Genomic DNA, 14595 nt, shown 5'->3' on the forward strand with positions numbered 1-14595 from the left:
AGTCAACAGTAGGTTCACCTGTTGGCTACCTCACTCGAGGTATGATCCTCTCACTACCGAATCAACAGACTTTCCTATTTCCCATTCTTGCTGTATTAACATTTCATATTCTTCCTAGAAAATCATTTCCCCCTGTTTCCATATACAATCCTGTCCTCATTCCTCATCTACCCCTTTAAATTCTTTTGCTTCATTTGCTACTCAAGGCTGTGAATGTCTTCTGAGAGTATATCACTGGCCCTTTGCTCTCTCTCTTTTTGTATGTACTTAATAAAATATTCAGTCTCATGGCTCTTATTCCTGTTCTGTGCTAAAACTAAATTCACATTTCCTTTCCTGACCCATCTTACAAGTCTACTTCCTCTCCACTATCCTGCTTTTACTTCCAAGTCTATGTGTCGAAAACCAAAATTAATATGTACTCCAATAAAAAATGCCAAGACACAAACAGAAATGCACAAAATGAAAAAGAAAAATGACTAACAAGCATAAGATATTCAAAATCACTAGTTATCAAAGAAATGCAAATCAAAACAAAAAAGGCAAACCATTTACACCTATCAAGTTGTCAAATACTATTTAAAAATTATAATACAGAGTATTGGCAAGAGTGTAAGGAAATGGTCACTTTTACATTCTGTTGACAGAAAAGTAACTTGACAAAACTTTTCTGAAATGACATTTGGCAATATGTATCAAAGCCTTAAAATGATGCAGTAAATATAACCCAGTAATTTCATTTCTCAGCATATATTTTAGGTTAAAAATATGTGATTGATATCATATATCTCATAACATTGTTTATATAAATTAAAATCAGAAATAAGGTAATTATGCAACAGAGGGGATTGCTTAAGAATAATGGTATATCTACACAATAGAATATTATACAGCCAAATAAATGCAGTTATGGAAGAAATGTGATGTGAGAAGATGTTCTTGATACATTGATGGTCATGGTATGTTCATGTTTAGTTTGTATAAAATGGAAAATGTAGGCAATAGTACAGTGGATAGAATGTAACTCCATATTTGTAAAAACATATGTATATCTGTATGTTTATACATATGACTATATATATATGTAGAGAAAGATGGAGAAAGAAAAAGATTTGGGAGAATATATATCATAGAGTACAGTATAGTTGTATACTACGTACATGTAATTTATTTTAGTTTCTCTTTATTGTATTTTCCATTTATTTCCATGATGAGTATATGAGTGTGGTTTTATAGTAAGAAAATAATATTTTTAAAAAAACAATTCATTTCCCTTCCAAAATTCAGCCTTTTTCTGAATTTCTAGTGATGCCAATGGCATCATCATTCTTGCTCATCCATAATCAAATCCATTTTGTATTCATCTCCCTGACACATATATACTTTTATCCAAATATCAAGTTTTGTGAATTTGTTTCTATTCTGCACCCCACTGAGAGATTCATCTTTAAATATTTTTTTTTCAAATCAATTTCTATGCTGAAAACCTGTCCCATGCAGAAGGGAGAAGTTTTGGGGTTCCGATTTGAATGTAGTTAGACAGTAGAGGCATGTTCAGTTTGTGAAAATTTATCCACTTCTATACCTATGATTTGTACTGTATTGAGTGTATGTTATACTTTGATAAAAAGTGAACAAGCAAATCAAAACAAAAATCTGCATGTTACCTACAAGGTAAGTTCCAAAATCCTTAGCTTAATATTGAATCCTTCTATAATCTGATCTCAATCCTCCTTAACCAGGATCATCTCCAATATACCTCATCATAAAACCTGCTAATAGCATTGACTATGCGGTTCTTAAGCACTTTATATCAATTGTCTCATTTGATTATCCTAGTCCTCTGGAGTATGTACCAGTATTATCCCCATTAAACTAATGAAGATATGGAGACTGAGTAAGAGTAAGTTACTTGTAGTTGTGGAAATTTACTAGCTTTGTCCACTTAGTATGCATTGCGTTATTTTCTGGTAATAGCTCCCAGTTTCATAACCTAGAAGATCTGTCATTCAAGGTGATTTGCTCTCTTCAGCCAAAGAATAGAGTGAGACTTTTCCGATACTCTCACTGGATACAAATTTCAAGAGCAATAATAAATAGGGTGACTATGGCAGCATATTGTGAGAATGCATATTAGTTTCTGCTACAAACCCACCAGAGACTCCAGGTTCCTGCCATTGGAGCAAGATTCCATTTAAGTCCCTTAGTTACCCCATATCCAGGGATAAATTCGTTCCTTCCCTTCTCTTCTCTTCCCTTTCAACCTCCCTCTCCACCCTCTTTCTCTTTCTTTTGCATAGATCAACCAAAGTATGTTTCTATTGCCTACAATCCAAGGAATTGAATGTGACACTTGCTCTAGAGTATTCAGCCAGAACATGTGTTAAGTGCTGAAATTTGAACTTAAGTCTAGATAACTCCAAAGTTTGTTTTCTTAACCGTTATATTTTATACTGTGACTGCAATGCTCAAGTGTACCTCTGGTTATTACTACTTGAATGCATACGTATTCAATGTTATCCAATTTTGCACAAGCTACTTTCTCTACTAAGATAGGCTTTCTTGGGGCGCCTGGGTGGCTTGGTCGGTTAAGCGTCCGACTTAGGATCAGGTCATGATCTCACGGTCAGTGAGTTCGAGCCCCGCGTCAGGCTCTGTGCTGACAGCTCAGAGCCTGGAGCCTGTTTCAGATTCTGTGTCTCCCTCTCTCTCTGCTCCTCCCCTGTTCATGCTCTGTCTCTCTCTGTCTCAAAAATAAATAAACGTTAAAAAAAATTTTAAAAAACTAAGATAGGCTTTCTTTGCTTTCCTTTTCCTCCCAGTTCTACTGAAATCCTTCCACTGACCATCAGAGTACCCACTTCCTCTAAAATATTGATTGAATTCTTTAAACCATAGAGACACTCTCCTCATGACAATTATTATTTACTGGTGTAATTTGAGACAGAAGGATCAAAGCCAAGAATAACTCTTTAGCTTGAAAAACCACCATTGGTTCCCTATGACTTGCAAGATAAAATCTAAACCTCAGAACTTCACATGCAAAGCATTTTTCAGTCTGGTCCAAATCTACCTCCCTAGTTACATCTGTGCTACTTACTCCCTTCCTCCTTCTCCTCAGCCTTCAAGGGCTTCCTCTCCAGCTACACAAATCAGCCTCTTCTCATAATCAGGTGTAAATCTGTTAGCCTTTTACACATAATGCCCTAACAAACTTTATTGTAAAGCTTCCTTGTGACAAATCTTTTTTACATTTTCTTGTATCCTCCTCCTTGTAGCTAAAGTGGTATTTATTTATTTATTTATTAGATTTATTTATTGAAATAAATAAATAAATAAATAAATCTGAGTGAATTAACATACAGTGTAGTATTGGTTTCAGGAGTAGAACCCAGTGATTTATCACATATAACATCCATTGCTCTTCTCAACAAATGCCCTTCTTAATGCCCATCACCCATTTAGCCCATCCCCCCATCTTTCCTCCCCAATGTTGGTAGCAGTACTATCAACAATAACCAAATTATGAAATGTCCATTCATTGATGAATGGATAAAGAAGATGTGATATCTATAGATGATATAGATATAGATATAGATATAGATATAGATATAGATATAGATTAGATATATATAACAGGATGCTACTCAGCAATCAAAAAGAATGAAATCTTGCCATTTGCAACAACATGGATGAACTAGAGTGTATTATGCTAAGCGAAATAAGTCAAGCCTAGAAAGACAAATATCTTCTGATTTAAGAATTTAAGAAACACAATAGATGAACATAGGGGAAGGGAAGGAAAAATAAGATAAATGCACTGTCTTGCATCCTTGCATTGAAATGCACTGTCTTGCATTGAAATATTTACTTTCATGTGTGGTGTAGAGCAAAACAGACACCATTCAGGCAGTGAAAAAACCAGATTAGTTAGCCGCTTCTGATCTGAAGGGTTTACATAACTTATTACTCTATTTTTATAGCTAGGAATTCTAATTAATTTATTAATTATGTGGAAAGTATATGGGGAGAATGGCTGTTAACATGATAAATCTGAGTTACCCTCAAAGGAGCACTTACTCATTCTATAGAGAAATCATACTATATCATTGTTTAAATCCACAAATAAATATTATAACAGAAACAGTGAAAAAAATTCACATTTTTTGACATTTTATTAAAACAATGCCAAAGCTTATGTCATCATTACTGATATTTTGTCTCAAGGCTTTTGACTCTTTGAACACAACATCATGTTGTACAAAATACAATGGAATATTTTCCTATAGGTTAGAAGGAGTATGGTGTAAACTGCTGGAAATAAGTTATCTGAGAATAAATATATTAGGAGATACAGAATGCCTTTTGTATGCTTATAAAGAAAGAAGACATCAAATGCCTAGAACTTGATGTTAACAGTTTATATAGTAAATGCAACACCTCAACTTGTCCTTGAAGCACAATGACTTTTAACACAAGACTTAAGCAGTCAGTCATAGCTTCTTTTCTCTACTTTAAGAGAAGGTGGAACACGTTTGCTGCTTTCTTACTTTGGTACTGATTCAAATAAATATTGGTGTATTTTGGGTTTCTAGATTTTTGGGGCATGGGGGTTGAGCATGGGACTTCTTTGCAACAGTGTCCCCAGATGTTAGGACTTTTTCCACTCTGCATAGAAATATGAATATATTTATATATCGGAGTGACACTTCTACAGGAAGCCTAGAGACCTATCTGTTTACTACATGTCACTGAAGTTGAAGTGTAAGTGTGGGTAAATTTCACTGCTTGTTTAGGCTTTAGGAATATAATTACTCAGTGTTAGACAATAAGAAATGGAAAACACTTAAGTGGCTTTCTTATACCTGGATCTGTTGATTTTGTTTTGTCAATGAGGGCTTTCATTAAGAGCCACTGAAGGTTAGTCTCTCTCAATTGATGTAGTGGTAACAATTTACTCTCTCCTGCCATAGTAAAGATAGAACCTGTCCTTCAATCTGTTTGTGGTAGAGATTTTTTTTTTTTAAGTATAAACATTGAATTCCTCTGCTTATTTGGAGATGGAAGGTCATTAACAGGGCACTTGAGCAGATTGGAATTACAGTCAATTGAGACGCTGAAACATCCTAAATGGCCTAATGCAGCAACTAAGTGCTTCTTAAATTCCAAAACTTTTACTTGAGCACAGCAATCATGAGTTTCCACTGCCTTTAGTAAATACTGTTTTTTATAGTTTTGTGTGAGGAAGCAACACAAATTTAAAGTACTGAGTTCAGATTTTTTTGCTTACCCATATTCATTCGTCAAGATGTAAATGTGAAATTTGATTCTAACTTAATTACATGGTTAAATCTTGAAATTAATAGAAAAGTTAGTGAAAAGTAATTTAGTGGTACAGCTAATGTCACTGCAATTTACTTGAACTGTTTGAGATTTTATATTAAGTTTGTACTGTTATAGCCATACATATGGAGAATATGTATATATGTATGTGTATTTCTTTTCTAGCTTATAATCTCTTCAATGTTGGTTTAACTCCTAGAAAAAGGAAACTCATTTCCAGCACACAAAGATAAAAAGATTTTTGTGGTTCAAGGTAGAGAATGGACTACAGAATATAAAGAAGGAAAACCCAACATAATACACTCAAACATTAACAGGTTACAGATATCAGATTTATAATTCCAGTGAGCAAACACTAGGAAACGTGCTACAGAAATCCCAAAGAGCCACTGATGGAAGAATATGAGGCCCAGAGGACAAATAAAAGAGCCATTTTTGAGTTAACAAGAACATCAGTTCCCCCATTTTTTTCTTTAAATGTTCTACTTAATTTTTCTTCTATTTTTTTTAATTTTTTTGACGTTCTACAAATACGTTTTATGCATTTTTCTCTTCGTTGCACCTTTGATCTTCATGCCATAAAAGACAAAGACAATTAAAGGGAGGGAGCCAAGAAAGCACTGTGGAAGTGTCAGCAGCAATCATGTTTATCTGAGGCCAGACAAAATACAGCATATGAAAATGATGCATATCTAAAGTTCTGCCATAAATAACTCTAGTAGATATAACAATGAATTACTAAGAAGAGTTGGATCTTAGTCCTGGTATCATCACTCACCAACAGTAAGATCAAGGTCATTTGACTTTTCTTGCCTTGGCGTTCCACATCTGCTAAATGGAAGGATCTCATTAGATGACCTGTGAGGTTATATACAACTCTAAAATCTATGATGTTAGGTGAACTTAAAAACTGGTGAAATTATTTCTTTGTCATTTATTCAACAAATTCAAGTTGCTAATGAAAATAAGTTAATAGGATTTTTGATAATTACTACAGTATGAATTCGAGAATGCAGTCTCTGTTAACAACAATGATGGAATAAGCGAGACAGGGAGAAGGGTAGGTTGTGAGGAAGGCATATTTAGTCTTACAATACAAACTCAAAAACTGAAATGATATACAGTGATAGGCACTGTATTGATAATAGTTCAGCGCTGTGAGTTCTTGAAAGGCTGAACTTTTGGAGATGGAAACTGTGAGCTAGGAAATAGGATGCCAGTGGTACAGGTGTAGACATCTTTCTGAGATCAGAGTTAAACGGGAGGCAGGAAATGAGGTGGCAATTAAGTAATCGACTGCTGTCAAGATTAGATTTTTTTCAAGACAGTCTAGGTCAAGGTCAAAGGTAATGGCAGGGTTGAACAAAATAAGAATCAGATTTTTTTTTCCATTTCCTAGATAAATATATCTGAAAAACTTCTATAGATTTTATTCTGGGGCAGCAATGCATATTTTGTAAACACAAATTTTCAAGCCTCATACTAGTAAATAATATGTTTGAGACTCACTTGTGCATACCTGGCATGGCCCCAGAATAGTACTGAGAAAACAACACCTCTTTTATCATGCTTGGGTACAAAGTCTACCAAATAATAATACGCATTTTTTGAAATGACTAAATATATACTTACATAGCAGACTATTCAAAGCCATTATAGAGTAGTAAGCAAATAATAAATGTTCAAAAGTCCATAACTACACATTCATGTAATATACAGCTGTCACCTTCAATAGATTAAATAATGTAACTTCTCAACCATGGTTCTTTAACCAGTATCTGTAACAGCTTAAATAGATAACTTTTAAACCTAATCTTGAATATGTAGAGGAAAAAGGTATTTACCTTTCTTATGTAGAAGTTGTTGCAATTACTATTTAACTGTTTGTTGCAACAACATTTAACTGTTGTTTGCAAAACATTTTGATTTTGAATGCTATTGTTGTAAAATGTTATTAACTTTTTTAATGTTTATTTATTTTTGAGAGAGAGAGAGAGCAGGGGAAGGGCAGAGAGAGAGGAAGACACAGAATCTGAAGCAGACTCCAGGCTCTGAGCTGTCAGTGCAGAGCCAGATACGGGGCCCTAACTCAAGAACTGTGAGATCATGACCTGAGCAGAAGTTGGATGCTTAACCAACAGAGCCACCCAGATGCCCTGTAAAATATTACTTTATTGCATATAAAATATATAATAATGAAAATTGCTCATAAAATAAATTATTGAAGGACAAAGAAAGACCATCACTTTTAATGTGTTCATTGATAATCAGTAGGGATTTGCTTAAAACAAAATGTTTTTGCTGATGATGTGAACTTGACCCGCTCCCTACCAGTAGGTATAAAGCAGGAATTTACTTTCCCATGGAACTGTGGTTGTTATCTTCAATAATTCAAGAGGATATGTTTCCAGAAAAATTTTAATGGGTCATAAGGTACTTACTTAGATCTTAGAATATTTTAAACTATATTTAAGAAATTCATTTTATCATTTCATTGTTGGGATTTATGGATAATTCTATTCATATTTCATATTAGTAAGTCAACAGATCATGATAACTTTCTGTATTTTATCAGGTCTCCATTCTTGCTCCAGTAGACAGTTGAACATTTCTTAGCACTCTCTGAAGGTAAAATAATCATATTCACTGCATTACCTATCTGTAAGTCTGTGTAGCAAACAATGACAGGAAAAGGTTAAAAAGTTATGGGTTGTTTTCAATGCTTTCTTAAGCATTGTGTCATTTTGTTTTACTACTATTTCAGACAAAACCCTGGTTGTAGTCCTAGGTGGTGGCTTGCCAGTACATAGTTTATGCAAGTTGTAAACATCATAAAAAATCAGTCTTAGGGGCGCCTGGGTGGCGCAGTCGGTTAAGCGTCCAACTTCAGCCAGGTCAGGATCTGGCAGTCCGGGAGTTCGAGCCCCGCGTCAGGCTCTGGGCTGATGGCTCAGAGCCTGGAGTCTGTTTCCGATTCTGTGTCTCCCTCTCTCTCTGCCCCTCCCCCGTTCATGCTCTGTCTCTCTCTGTCCCCAAAATAAATAAACGTTGAAAAAAAAAATCAATCTTAGCAGTAAAGCACATCTGCCTGATACATCTCTGTCAGAGTAGTCCCTCCATCTTTCTATCTCTCCGCTACTTGGAGTTTGCCTAATTTAAACCTACCTGTAAAACACAGGAAATGTTGTTCCTTAAGTTAAAAATGCTTTTAATTTGTGATAATCATAAACCCTTCCCAACACCAATATCAGACTGCAAGAGACTTTGCTCCTATTTAGGGAGGAAATTAAAGCTTTGGTGAAAGATTCATCTCAACCACCCATTCGTTCTCTGAACATCTGCTTTCTCTCTCCTACTCCCTTAGCCTCTTTCTTTCTAGTGGTGCCTTTGCTCAGTCTAAAAACTTTTCCAATTCTCTTGCACTAAAACTATTTTCTTTCATATATCTTTTGGCATTCACTATATTCTCTTTCCCTCCCACCCACACTTACTGAACAATTGGTTTCATCTCAGATGTCTATTACCTCATCCCACATTCATCCTTCAACTGCTTGCAACCTAACTTCTGTCCCCATCACTCTGAGAGACTATTTGTGCTGAGGTCACTGGGGATCAAACCCAATGTACAGTTCAATCTTTATCTTACCAGACAGTTCTTTTTCAGTGAATACTAATGATGACCTTCTCTCCTGAAACTTTTCTATCCCCTAATATTCCATGACACTATACTCACTTGGTTCTTCTTTTCCTGTCTCATTCATTTAGTTTGGCCCTTAAGTAACTGCTATTAAACATTACATTCATGATCATGATTTCAAGCATACTCAACCTATGTGTAGATGATTTCCAAGTCTCTATCTCCAGCCTATATTTAATTTATACTTTATTTAGGCTACATATTCTCAGTTGCAAACACCCCCTAGAGCATCAAACTCAACAGACCTGCAAGGAAACTTACTTTTTCCCCCCCTTAAAGGAGTTCATATCCTATATTTTCTGCCTAATTTGCCTGGATCAATTTCTGTTCCATCACTTAAGCTTGAAGCCTAGTTCTTGACTTCTTTCACTCTCTTTTTCTCTCCACATTTGAAACCTTAAAGTATTGTATTTCAGCAATTATAGATGTAGATTTCACATTTTAACATCTCTGAAATCAGGATACATCTCAACAAGCAACAATTAATGTATTGTTATAGTTTGATTAGCAGAGATTTTATTCCCTCTTAGTGGCACAAAGAGAAATGTTGTATACTATGGTTCAGCCATGGTGCCTTACATTAGATGAAATACAGTACTTAATAAATCTATCGCAGTATCTCCAACTGCACTACTATTCCTAGAATTCAAAAGTCTTCCTGCCTTCTGTCTAACAATTTTATTCATTATTGTCAACATTTTGAGAGTCTTGTGTTTATAATGCAATCTGATAATGGAATTGTTCTATTTTAATCTTTCAGTTACTCCCTATCACCTGGGGAATAAAGCCCAGTTATTTACATGGATTCAAAGCTGCCCATGCTCTAATCCCTAATTTTCCACATCAGTCTCCTAGGGAAAGATCTTTTCTCTTGTGCTCCCTCTCCTTGAAAGCTTCCCTTCACACACATGATGAACATACCTCTTTAAGACTCAGCATCTAGGAAAGGAGACACTTAATCTAAAGAGGATTAGATGTCCCACAATAATTTAGGCATATCTACATCATTGTGCTTCCCTCATGTACCATGAGTTTTATCAATCTGCCTCCTTGACAGTGTTTTTTTTTTTGAGGGCAGATTCTATATTAATTTTTGTATCTCTGGAACCCAATATAGAACCTGGAACCTGGAAGAATCATGGTAGCTATTATTGACTAAAAATACTGACTGGGATATATCAGTGGAAAAATGAAAGTTAAAACATTGTTGAAAGATATGATTGCTCATGAATAACACAAGATGGGAAAATAAAAGTTTAAGAATTCTGGAGAACATGCATATTTAAGGGGTGTACAGAGGAAGATGTGCCTAGAAGGGAAACTGTGAAATAGAGAGTAGAGATCTATAATCTTGATTGAATTAGTGGTGGCATAGAATCTTATCTTGTTCTGTCAACCATAGTTGTCCTTCCCTCCCAAACTCCCATAATCACCCCGTCCCTATTCCTCATCCATCTGCCCTGATGAGTTGATGCCTGAGCTATGGTCTGAAGGATGTTAATCAGATTCAGAGCAAAGGAAAGAATATTTCAGGCAAACAGTCTGGCATGTGCAAGTTTCCTGTGCATGGCTGATGCAGAAAGGTGTGGGTGAGTATAAAATGAGGCTGGAGAGTAATTGGGGCCAGAGAATGCAAGGCCTCCTGAATCATATTCTGGAATTTTTCCCTTGGTGCCATGGAAAGTCAGAGGAACGTTTTAACTCTTAGCACAGGAGGTCATGTGATACATTTCCTCAAGGTCATCCTGTCTTGATTGGAAGGGAACTAAAGTGGACATAGGAGAACAATTAAAGGAAATCAGTAAGGCATAGAAAAAGGAAACAATGGGGCACCTGGGTGGCTCAGCTGGTTAAACACCTGATTTTGGCTCATGGCATAATCTTGCAGTTTGAGAGTTCAAGACCTGCGTCAGGCTCCTCTGCTGTCAGCATAGAGAGTGCTTCAGATCCTCTGTACTCTTCTTTGTCTGCCCCTCCCCTGCCTGTGTTCTCTCTCTCTCTCTCTCTCTCTCTCTCTCTCTCTCAAAAACAAAATAAACATTTAAAAAATATTAAAGAGAAAAAGAACACGGGATTTATGGCTAAGCAGGCTTGAGATAGACCCAGATTGTGGCATTTTTATGACACTATGATTATTAAATGAGAAAACTTATAAAAAGCTTGACAAGCATTAGTTCTCTTCCACCTCTCCAAAGCCAGATTCTCTTTAAATGTCTGTCAAAGAACTGTATGTTACGCACAAAGCATATTCACTTTCAAATTTAAAACTCACCTGCAGCTTATATTTAAGATTTATATTCTTCTGATATTGTTCTGAATAGCTATATGGTTGGTACGTATCTTTATACTTTTTTTACTCTTGGCTTTGTATTTATTTAATGTAAAAAGTAAATTCCAGTCTTATGAATCAAAACAAAAAAGTGTGTAAAACTCACTATATAGCCTTAATAAGTAGGTTGAGGTAAGTAGAGAAGATTACAATTTGGGCCAACCAACATCAACTCTAACCCCTTAAACAATGCCTCTTCTGTGTACTGCACTTCATATGGGTATCACAGTAGAACTGTGTAATGACAGCCCTAATAGCTACCAGTCATAAAGAAACAACAGAAGAACAAATGTTGAGACTTGAAAGTTGGAAGGATCAATAGCTAGATAGCATTTGTTATATGAGAACTGAAATTAGATCTTCAAAGAAATACTGCCGAAAGCAAAATAAATTAGGTAATTTAGTATGTTCAAAAAACAACTTATTTTAAAGTTTGACTCCCAACACACGCTATATATTCCTGTCACTGCTCATCTGGTTTAAAGGATTTATCCAATCCAACTTTTCTTTATCCTCTGGCTATTTTTATAGTTCAAGCCACCCTATCTGGTGTAAGTTTTATAAAATACCCTCTGTGTTTTGAGGGCATGTGAGCTTCATCTTCTGTGGGTAAGATTCTTAAAGTTAGATATTATTTTTTATCCCTAGCATCTGAAAATCATGTAAAACATGGTGAATACATGAAGACATAGTCAGGTAAACATGTTAGTGTGGAGGGTCTCTGGTCAAACACTACATCCTCAGAAAGCTCCTTACTATCTACTTTCATCTTCCCCTACTTTATGTTTCTTCCTGACGTTTATGGCGCCCTCTCTCTCTCTCTCTCTCTCGCTACATACATATATATAAACACACACACACACACACACACACATATATATATATATATATATATATATATATATATATATATTATGTGTACTCAGTGTCCCTCACTAGAACATATGCTGCATGAGGGTGGGGACTGTGTCTTCCTTCCTTCTACATCCCCAGGGCCTTGAAGAGAGCTTGACACAGAATAGGTGCTCAAATAAATTTGATAAATGAGTGAATAATCAATATTTTTAGTGTCTCCTTTTCATATTTGTCAGTACTTGATAAGATAGCAGTAATAATAGTGAAAAATTATTATTCTCTAATTATTGGGATATATTAGAGATCTCCAGAGAAACAGAACCAATAGGTTATATATATATATATATATATATATATATATATATACACACACACACATACATATGTATGTGTATATACACACATATATATATATACATATACAGGTTATTATATTAAGGAATTGACTTATGCAGTTGTGGGGGCTGGAAGTCTGAAATCTGCAGAGCAGGTGGCAGGCTAGACATTCCAGCAGGAATTGATGTTGCAGTCTTGAGTTGGAAGGCAGTCTGGAAGCATAAAAACAAGAAGTTTCAAGACTTCAGTCTTTTCTTAAGGCTCTTAACTGATTGGATGAGGCTCACCCACGTTATGGAATAATCTGCTTTATTCAAAATCTACTGATTTAGATGTAAATAACATCTAATAGCAACATCTAGATTGGTATTTGACCAAAAATTGGGCACTATGACCTTCCCAAGTTGACACATAAAGTGAACATGAGAGAAGACATGACTTTACCCTAATCCGTAAATCTTGTTTCTGTCACGGACTGCCAACAGGCAGCGTGAACTACCTATATTTTGCCTGCACAGCAGCTGCCAGCAGAGGGCAACCTCAGGCGCAAGTTTCTTAGGGTCTCAAGTCCATGCCTTATCTACTCAGTGGCATCTGCAGACCCCAGCAACCACACCACCTGGGAGAACTGCAGAGTCTCAGACTCCATCTACTACACTAGAATCTGCATATTAACAACATCACCAGGAAATTCCTGGGCACAGTAAGCAGCTACAGTGCTCTTCCTAGCGAATTTTGTACAAACAAGTCTTCATGTTCCACCCCCTCTACTTTTCATATCTTCCTTCTTTGCACTTTTTATTTGCATTATGGTTGCTCATATAACCTGTCTGAGGGTAGAGAAGAGACCTACATTAGTTGGCATTATCTGCTTTTCTCTACGTAGAAAGAACACTGGGGCCTAACAAAGATCAACAGTATGTCAGAAGCTCCACAAAGCATAGCCTTAACTTTAGTATCAGCCATCAAGGAAAAGGCAGTATGGTAGAAGGTAGACCGTACTATCCTAATAGGAGAGAAGGGTTTTTAATGTGAGTGCAACAGTTTCTAGCCATGTGACCTTGAAAAACATTTATCTTTGGCTGCAGTTTCCTATCTATATATTGAGATGTTTCGAGTAGTTTACCATCTTTGAGCTCAATCCAATCTCTAATATTCTGCTATCAAATAAGATAACTATATGAACGTACTCACAACCTATGAAAGAGCATGTTGAGAAGTAAAGTAATGATGAAGAGGACTGTTTGGTAGAGCATCAGAGTGTTCTCACAAAAGAGATCACAAAATATTGATAAATTCAATTTTTGAAGATTATGAAAAATTCAGCCTTAAAAAATCTATATGAATGAATTAAATAAGAGGATTTCTTTCTTTCTTTCTTTGTTTTTGGGTACAAAGTGGAGAAAGAATGTATGTGCTTTGAATCAGATGGGAGAAGAATGGGGACTTTTGGAGGGGAAATGATAGCCCAGGAATTAGATCTATGGGATCCATAAATCATGGTTTGGCTAGTGCTAACCATGTACATAGTTATATAAAAGCAGGTGCCAATCCAGGGTTTGGACTGAGTGGTTTTAGATGAGCCAAGATACATGATTCTGCTGTAAAATAAACAAGAACCAGTTTTTAGAGTCTCAGATTTAACTAAATCCAAATTCTTACATGATCTCAGTTCTTATTGGAAACCCTAGGATCTTGGATAGAGTTGTTGTAATTAAATCTGGAAAATAAAGCTTGTGAAGGACTGAAGACTGGACTGGTTATGAGTTGAAGCAGTCTTATTCATACATTCACCTAGGTACCTTGACTTTCCCTCACTATCCATATCCACTCAGATAATACTCTATTCCCAAATTTATCCCGACTTTCTCCATGTTTCTCCATTTACAGGGCTGCTACAGATGAGAGGCCAGACTGCTATCATCTCTCACCAGGATGATTACAATAACTTGCAAACTAGCCTCAATGCTGGCCCCTGCCGTTCTACAGTCCATTTCCACAAAGCAGCCAGCTGGATCTTATTACAGTTAGAATC

The 14595-nt window shown here is 35.9% G+C and overlaps 1 long non-coding RNA gene across 1 annotated transcript in view; it reads right to left on the reverse strand.

Moving 5' to 3' along the window:
* The window catches only part of LOC109500785, a 167477-nt gene that overhangs the window by 108039 nt on the left and 44843 nt on the right, over window positions 1-14595 (reverse strand). The window contains exon 2 of the long non-coding RNA XR_006599471.1: window positions 6122-6171. This is a non-coding gene — a long non-coding RNA (uncharacterized LOC109500785). The remainder of the gene's footprint in view (window positions 1-6121; window positions 6172-14595) is intronic.

This window comes from Felis catus, chromosome B3 (assembly GCF_018350175.1).
Source record: "Felis catus isolate Fca126 chromosome B3, F.catus_Fca126_mat1.0, whole genome shotgun sequence".
Classification (NCBI taxonomy): Eukaryota; Metazoa; Chordata; class Mammalia; order Carnivora; family Felidae; genus Felis; species Felis catus.